This window comes from Cynocephalus volans, chromosome 3 (genome assembly GCF_027409185.1).
Source record: "Cynocephalus volans isolate mCynVol1 chromosome 3, mCynVol1.pri, whole genome shotgun sequence".
Lineage (NCBI taxonomy): Eukaryota > Metazoa > Chordata > Mammalia > Dermoptera > Cynocephalidae > Cynocephalus > Cynocephalus volans.
Genome location: NC_084462.1, coordinates 119,775,897 through 119,784,941, shown reverse-complemented (window position 1 = coordinate 119,784,941; position 9,045 = coordinate 119,775,897). Strand labels below are relative to the sequence as shown.

General features: G+C 35.3%; 1 protein-coding gene across 2 annotated transcripts in view; it reads right to left on the bottom strand.

Annotated features, from left to right (window-relative positions):
• Nucleotides 1-9,045, bottom strand: part of PRORP (protein only RNase P catalytic subunit) — a 124,996-nt gene that overhangs the window by 64,985 nt on the left and 50,966 nt on the right. The window lies entirely within an intron of this gene.

Below are 9,045 nucleotides of genomic sequence, written 5' to 3'. Positions count from 1 at the left end.
GTATTAATTTTCTTTAATGTAATTTAATATCATGTGCCTGAAAGATAATATGAATCTGGTAAACATACATTTTGGGGGATATACAGAAATTGATAACTAAAAGTACTCATAAAGTCACTGAAACAACCAAAACTCAAATATGTAATAACATTACAAGCCTTAAGGGTCATAGGATGGACCCCACAAGCAAATAATTACTGGATTCAAAGGCAATAAGACAAATATTATCCTTATATTAATGCAATAGTTCTCAGACTACATGAAAACACTATCTGTTCAAGCTTTTCTATAAATTGTAAAATTTTAGAGACAAAGAAGATATAGAAATAGTACAATATACTAGATCTCTCTCAAATTTATTTTCATTCAAGCACATCTAGGGAGAAAACCAGACGTAAATTCTTTCCATTTGTTGTTTTGCCCACTATCAACCAAAATATACATGTAAACAAAATGTGATGAAAAACAGTATGCTAATAATTCAACACCAGATTAAATTTAAACTCTGAAATAACCAAATTAAAAGGAGTAGGCTTGGCTCAGATGAGTTGTGTTTATAAGAAGCTGACCAGAGTGAACTTTACAAGTAAACCAACAAGCAGGTAGACAAAACTGTGAACTGTATGCCACACACTCCCAGAGTAATACATATTTTTAGGTAACTGTTTCAAAGTTTAGGATACTGTTTCAATGCTATGATACTAAATCACATGTCTAACATTGGATACATTTGATTAAACCAAAGAGATTTAAGTTCATATACATATATCACCAGTTAGGAAAACAAATTTATTTATTCAACAAAAAGTATGCTTTGAATATTTAATAAATTTTACAATGTTTATACTTCACAACTCGAAATAAACACGTATTTCACTTTCTAAATAACATGGGCTGCCAGTTTTCTTACTTGGTTAGAGCATGGCGCTGATAATACCAAGGTCAAGGGTTCAGATACCTGTACCGGCCAGCTGTCTGGTAATGGTTACGCCACTGGCTACACAGACTACTTGGGAATAAATCCTGGCTCTGTCCCTTACTGGTTGTGAGAGCTTAGGCAAATTACTTAGCCTCTCTGGACCTCACTTTCTTCATCTGCAAAATGAGGATAATAAAGCCTTTCTTCATGATTAAATGAGGGTCAACCAGTTAGCTCAGGTAGTTAGAAAACAGCCTTAAAACACCAAGGTCACGTGTTTGGATCCCCCTATCAGCCAGCCACCAAAAAAACCCAAAAAGGATTAAATGAGATAATTTATGTAAAATAAACTAGCAGATATATAGTAATCAGTTGTTTACTAAATGTGAATTATCATGATGATAAATGCTTTTAAAGCCTTATCATCTATTTTCAATCTCATCAGGCCAACTTTTGAGGTATAACAGAAAAGAGCAATTTTTTTTGTTTGTTTCAAACAAAGATATTTAAACCAGGTAATTAAGAAGTCACTCAAAGGAAAACCACCTTGGTATTATATATTAACACCAAAATCAGCTAGGAGTTCTAGAAAAGGGACTATTTCTATTTAATATTTGTTTCTCCAGCATCTATCTCAATGCTTAACCCATATTAATGCATGATACAGGTTTATAGAATTTAATAGGTAAACAGTTTAGCATTGAAATATGGGTCAATCAAGAACCCACCCATCTCTATTTACTATTTTTAGATATTTTGATCACGTATCTATTTATAAACTAGAGCCTCTCTGTAGGAGGTGGCATGATTAGTCTTGAAATTAGAAAATGTAAAATTCACCTAGTCCTGGGTGAATCAGGTAAACTTTCTGGATTAGAGGTTAATCCAGAAATAATTAGGTTAATAATTGTTTGTGTAAACTCCTAGCCTTAAAAACAGCGTAAAAACCACCTTTTAAATTCTATTGGAAAAAAACTATGTTAACCAGCTGATCAAAATTAAGAAAATGTTTAGAAGTTATTTCCAATCACCTACTATTTCCAATCAGTAGCAATAAACAAAACTTCAGAAGAAAGTAAACTGGGAAAAATGACAAGTTTTCAATTCTTGATTTCAATATAGAAAAAAATTACTCAAACATCTCCTCAGAGCAGACATGGGGGCAGTGTGTTCCTCGAAGGCAATAGTAGCAGTATGACACCCATGTTTTGGGATGCAAGGAAGAAGACATTCTACCTCTAAAGCCAGCACTTAAGAGACAGTCTTCAAGCAGGAAAAAAAAATATATGGAGAAGAGGATTTAAAAGATAAGAAGGCATAATGAGTTCCACTTTAATATTTCACCTAACATTTACTATTGTAAACATGATAAGGTATTTATGAGTTTCCTTGCTACTTCAATATTACCGAAACATAATTTCATGCACAGTTGGTGATAAATACCACAACATTTCTGCAGTTTGGGCAAAAAAATATGCCCAGGATTATATATACACAAAAACACTGAGCATAGTTTATTGTACCTTAGGTGCTTTATGGTACCAAAACTTTTACAAGAGGTTATGTAAATCAATAGAAAGAAATAAAATAACTTGAGTGGCAGAAAAAAATGAGAACTCACTGTCAAGTAAATGCTCTGCAAAATGACCTTTAATGGCTAATATCTTTGCCTCCATTTTTCTCTCACTGTAGTAAAACCAACTAAGAGATGGCAATCAAAACAAATTCTGTAGTGTTTCCACCAAACTACTTTCTATTTAATGCCCCAAGCAGGCTGTATGAATGAAAGCATTAAGTGCTGATATCCGGCCATAATTCTTTTAAAATTACACTATAAATTTTCATTCTGCTGAAGCCATTGTAACTAATTCTCAGTTATCTACAGAAAAAAGGAGCAGAGTTTTGAATGGCTAGCATGATTAACTAAAACAATGTACGTTTCCCCCCTATACACCCTCTATTAGACCAGCTTGTGAACACTGAAAATCCAAAATGCAAGCTGCAAAAGGAACAAAAAAGCATAGGATTGAATCATGGGTAGGGGTGTGTGGAGGGTGGGAAGAGATAATGAGAGAGAAAATGCAGAAGAACCTTTCCACTTTATATCCTTTTGTTTTCTAAGTGAAAGGTTAGTATGTTGTCCCTGACCCCCAAGGCAATCTCCATCATCAATTATTAATCATGACCTGCTGACTAATTTCTTAAAATGAAAGTTGTGAAATGTACATGTAAAGTATGACTCATAGAGACTTTCAGAATTCCCTCCCTGATAATTCTAGGAAAAATGATCAGCAAAAGCATCAGCTCTTTCCACATAAAACTACAGTGAAGGAATTTGATGCTGTTGAAGAAAAAAATCCAGGCAAACACAGTTTGCACTGCTATGGTGAAGCTCATTTCTAGCTCCTGGGCTAGACTTGACAATCATAAAGTAAGATACCACCAACCTTAGTATGGTGGTCATTAGAGCTGCTCAAAAATACTAATTATATTTCTTCTTCCAGGCACATGGTAGGATTGCCTTCTCTGTCCTATTCGACTCAGATGTGGCTATGTAACTTGCATTAGCTGTTTAAAAATATGAGCAGAAGAGATGAACATCGTATCAAAGCAGAAGCTTTGTTAGCCAGTGTACACTTCATCACTTTCCCTTTTTCCTTGTCATAGTGTCTGGCAATATTTCAGAGAATTATTCTGGGTCCTGGAATGAAGATGATAATGACACAGATGACCTTCAATGGGCATGCAGCATGAACAAGAAATAATTTGTTGTTTTAAGACACTGAAATTTTGGGTTGTTTATTACTGCAACATAACCTAGCCTATCCTGACTAATACAAGTAGTATTTATTTTCTCTCTATAGTCCATATATTTATTTAGCTACTTTACAGAAAAGTTGGCCATTTATTTACTAACTCAAGTTTAGATTCCAAGCACCAATTAAAAAAGAATGAAGACCCAAAACTGATAAAACAAGAATAAAGACTGTCCATTATTTAAATTATGAAATTAAATATATACTATAAAACTACTATACCTTTGTTTCTACACATTGTGACCATGTACAATAAATGCACTAACAAAGTCTTGTTTTTTGCTTTTTCATTTTAAATTTATTGGATTGTGTGTCAGGCACTGCAATAAGTGCTTTTCAAGAATTAGCTCATTTATTCTTCACATAAGCCAGGAGGTTAAGTAATTTAGCTAGGTGACAGCTGGCAAGTGAAGTAAGTTGCCAAGAGTAAAAAATCTCAAGGAGTTTGATGTAGATTGGATGCCCTACACCCCCCCCAACCTCACTGAGGCTTAACCCACAGTGTAACTGCTGAGGGTGGGAAATCCTATTATGGTAATTGAAAGGTGGGGCCTTGAAGAAGTGATTAGATTGTAGGACCATACTGTAATTGATGAATTAATAACGGCAGTCAGAGCATGGCTCTGAGTGCTTTAAAGGAAGAACACGAGTTCTCTCTCTCTGTTCTACCATGTGAGACCCCTGCGTCACTGTTGCCACCACCAAGACCTTCACCAGATATGCTCCCTGGATTTTCATCTTCTCAGGCTCCCAAACTGTAAGCAATAAATTTTTCTTAAAAATTACCCAGTTCCAAGGATTTTGTTATAAGCAACAGAAATGGACTAACACAGTCTTTCATAGTTTGAAAAGCAGATGTTATCTCTAACAGGTTATATAATTTATTATAAATTATTTTATTAATTCACTAAGTATATACTGAGTGCTCATTATGTGCAAAGCCCTTTTCTCAGTGCTGAGGATGTAACAGTGAGCAAGAAACATAAACTCTTCAATCTCAGGGCATTTACCTTCTAACAGCAGAGACTGATAAGGTAAACAAAGAAAGGTAAAAGTAATTGAAGATACTAAGTGCTATGAAGGAACTAAATTAGTTGTCTAGTGCTGTGTAATAGACTACCCTGAAACTTGGATTAAAATAACCTTTTATTTTCTCCCAGTACTTTGGGTTGGCAATTTGGGTTGGGCTCAGCTGGACAGTTCTTCTGCACCACATGATATTGGCTGGGCTCATTAATGTGTTCACGGTCAGTTGGCATGTTGCCTGGAGGCTGTCTGGTCCCAGATGAACTTACTAACATGTCTGGAGCCTCAGCTGGGATAGCTAGTCTCCCTCTCTCTGTCTCTCTCTCTCTCCATGTCACATCTCAATCTCAAGGAAACTAACCTGGGCTTGTTCACAAGGTGGTAGCATAAGCTGCATTCTCTTGAGTCCTTGCTTGAAAGTCCCACAATGTCATTTCTGCCACATTCTACTGGTCAAAGCAAGTCATAAGGGAAGACCAAATTCAAGAGATGGAGAAAGAGACACCATCTCCTAATGAGAGAAACTGCAAGAATCTGTGGCCAGAAGTAAATAAGGTTGATGTAACTGAAAATACAGGCAGAGGTGGCTAAGCAGAGTGGGGTTACTTTAGAAGAGCCACGGAAGACCTGTGAGGTACTGATAATGATCCAGCCATTTGAAGAAGGAAGAACATTAAAGGTTGAAGGAATAGCAAGTACAAAGATCTTGAGGCAGGAACAAGTTCAGTATGTTTAAGGAACGGGAAAAATTCTAGTGTGCCTATAAATTCAGTGAAAGACAAAGAGAAAAAACCATAGATGAGGCTGAAAAGAGAGAAAAAGACAAGATGATAAAAGGTACTCTAATCCATGATAAAGAACTTGGATTTTATTCTAAGTGTAATGGGAAGTTATTGAGGCAAGGGTGAAAAAGCAAGGAGACCACTTAGGAGTTTTGGTGAGAGATGGTGTTAATGCAGATGGAAAGAAGTAACTAGATTATGGGATATATTGGGGGGTTATAATCAATAACACTTGTCAGTCAACTAGATATGAGGTAAGTGAAAAAGAGCGATTGAGGCTGGAATCCTTGGTTTTTGGCTTTAGCAATTCGCCATTACCCATTCACTTCAGCTTAAAAACTGAATACAATTTAATTTCAACCTCTCCTTCAACCTGTAGGTAATGCTTATCTTCAGAAGCAACATGTTGTTGGGGTATAGCTGTTCATAAAAAGAAACCCATGAACCTAAAACTGCTCTAAAAAAATTAACTTTATTAAATTTTAAAAAAGATTAAAAAGGGCCGAGCCCGTGGTGCACTCGGGAGAGTGCAGGGCTGGGAGTGCGGCAACGCTCCTGCCGTGGGTTCGGATCCTATATAGGAATGGCCGGTGCACTCACTGGCTGAGTGCCGGTCACGAAAAAGACAAAAAAAATAAAAAATAAAAAAGATTAAAAAAATCCAAACCAAGAAAATATAAAACACTGTATCTTGCAGCAGGTAATGACAAAAAGATGTTAGTTCAAGTGCTACATGAAGGTTGACTAAACCATTTTGCAACACATTTTTGTTTTAAATTCTTATCCCATGTATTTTGGGTAAATATAATTCTCCATTCTGATATCCCAGGTAAATCTTTAAGAGTCATATACAAACATAAGAATCACCATTAATAGACAACAGGAGGCACAACATGCATTACTTGTTTGGATAACATAACCATCAGCCTAACCTTGTTCCCAGCATTCCTGTTAATGGGTTATAGTCATCCTCAAAGCCTATACCAGTATCTGGCATGAAATAGGTGCACAATAAACAGGAGCTGTATGAACATGATATTCCCTGCCAAAATGCTCTGTCCTTCTCAAAATGAAGACTATAAAACTAATTTGCCAGTCATTCATAAGCTTTCTCTCTTCTTAAAACAAAAATACCTAGAACCTTTCTTCTTCTGAAAATTTGAAACCGAATAAATATATACTTTTTAAGCAGGATACACCTTGCTACTTATCTTGTGACATTTTTGAAGTGTAAATCTTAGTCTTCCCAGATTTATAGAAGATTTAACAAATGAATTAGAAAGGGCAAAGGCTACTTCCTTCTAATGTCACTGTGCTCTAAATTATGTTGTCTTATCATCTTTGCAAGATTGGGTTATTTCTCTAAAAATGCAGACACTGAAAATGCAAGAACTAAAACTATAAAATAGGGCTGGCCCATGGCTCACTTGGGAGAGTGTGGTGCTGATGACACCAGGGCCATGGGATCGGATCCCTATATAGGGATGGCTGGTTAGCTCACTTCAGGGATTAATCAAGGGTTAAGATCCCTTACCTGTCATCTTTAAAAAAAAAAAAAAAAAACTACAAAATTCTTAGAAGAAAACATAGGCATTAATCTTCATGATCTTGGATTAGGCAATGATTTCTTAGATATCACACCCAAAGCACAGGCAACAAAAGAAAAAATAAACTGGACTTCATCAAAGTTAAAAACTTTTGTGCTTCAAAGGATACCATCATGAAACTGAAAAGACAATACAAAGAATGGGAGAAAATATTTGCAAATCATATACATATCTGATAAAGGTCTAGTATTCTGCATATATAAAAAAATATTACAGGGTTGGCCAGTAAGCTCAGTTAGTTAGAGCCTGGTGTTAAAACACCAAGGTCAAAGGTTTGGATCCCCGCACTGGCCAGCCACCAAAAAATAAATAAATACATAATAAATAATAAAAAATACTCAACAGTTAAAAGACAACCCAATTAAAAAATGGGCAAAGGATCTGAACAGACATTTCTACAAAGAAGATATACAAATGGCCAATAAGCTTATTATAAGATACTCAATATCATGCATCATTAGGAAATGCAAGTCAGAACTACAAGATACCACTTTACATCCACTAGGACGGCTATAATTGAAAACACAGATAATAACAAGTGTTGGTGATGAGGTGGAAAAACTGGAATCCATATACACAGCTGATGAGAATGTAAAATGGTGCAGCTGCTCTGGAAAACACTTTGGCAGTTCAAAAGGTTGAAAAAAGTTACCATATGACCTGCCTGGCAATTCCACTCCTAGGTATATGCCCAAGAGAAATGAAAACATATGTCCACACAAAAACTTGTACCCAAATATTTACAGCAGCATTATTCATAGAGGCCCCAAAGTGAAAACAACCAAAATGTCCACTAACTAATGAATGAATAAATAAAATGTGGTGTATGCATATAATGGAATATTACTTGGCAATAAAAAGGAATGAAGTACTGATTCATACTATAACCTGAAGGAACTTTGAAACTTTATGCTAAGTGAAAATATGAAATGTCTGGAATAGGCAAATCCATAAAGACAGAAAGTAGATTAGTGGTTGCCAGGGACTAAGGGGAGGAAGGAAACAGGAGTTAATGCTAACAGTCATCAGGTTTCTTTGGAGGGAATAAAAATGTTCTGGAATTAGACAGTGGTGATGGTTGCAAAACTGTGTGAATACACTAAAACCAATGAATTGTACACATTGAAAGGGTGAATATTATGGTATATGAATTATATCTCAAAAGAAAAAATGCAAACACTAAAGAATTGAGACATGATTTGGCCAAGACCCCAAATTATGCTAAAAGTGAAATCTAATCAGGGACTTTACTGTCTCCAGTTCCACTGAGTATATTCTATAATTGTAGATCCTTCACTATTAAGATACCAGAAAGAGAAATACTGCATGTCCTCACTCATAAGTGAGAGTCAAAAAAATAAATAAACAAAAGATACCAGAAACTGCAAGATAAACCACTGATTTAGTAATAAATAACTTTTAAGTGAAAAAAAAAGAAAAAGTATACTATTTCAGTAACCAACAAAATCAAACATTAATCCATTCAGTTCCATATGATAACCTGTTTTTGGAATCATAATTAACATTTAAGCATAAACTTTCATATTTGAGTTAAAGGCTCTTCTGAAGCATTTTTAGCCATAGCAGTTCTATATATCCTCAGTGACATGTCACATACCATTCTCCTTACAACCTATGTTCTTCATATTTGTAGCATTTTTAAGACCAACAGCATGACTCCAAGACATACTGAAAATATTGGTGTTTTACCTGTATTTTGCATCTGATTATTGCTTTTTCTTTCATTGAATTATGCCATTCTGGAAGTTAATTGTCTTTGCTTGAATGTCCATAGGAAGGGTTTTAGAAGACTGAAGTTTGCAGCCACAGTGAGGGCTTTTTTTTTCTTTTAATAAATGCCCCAGAACTGTGCAAGTGACAGTTTTTCAACATGC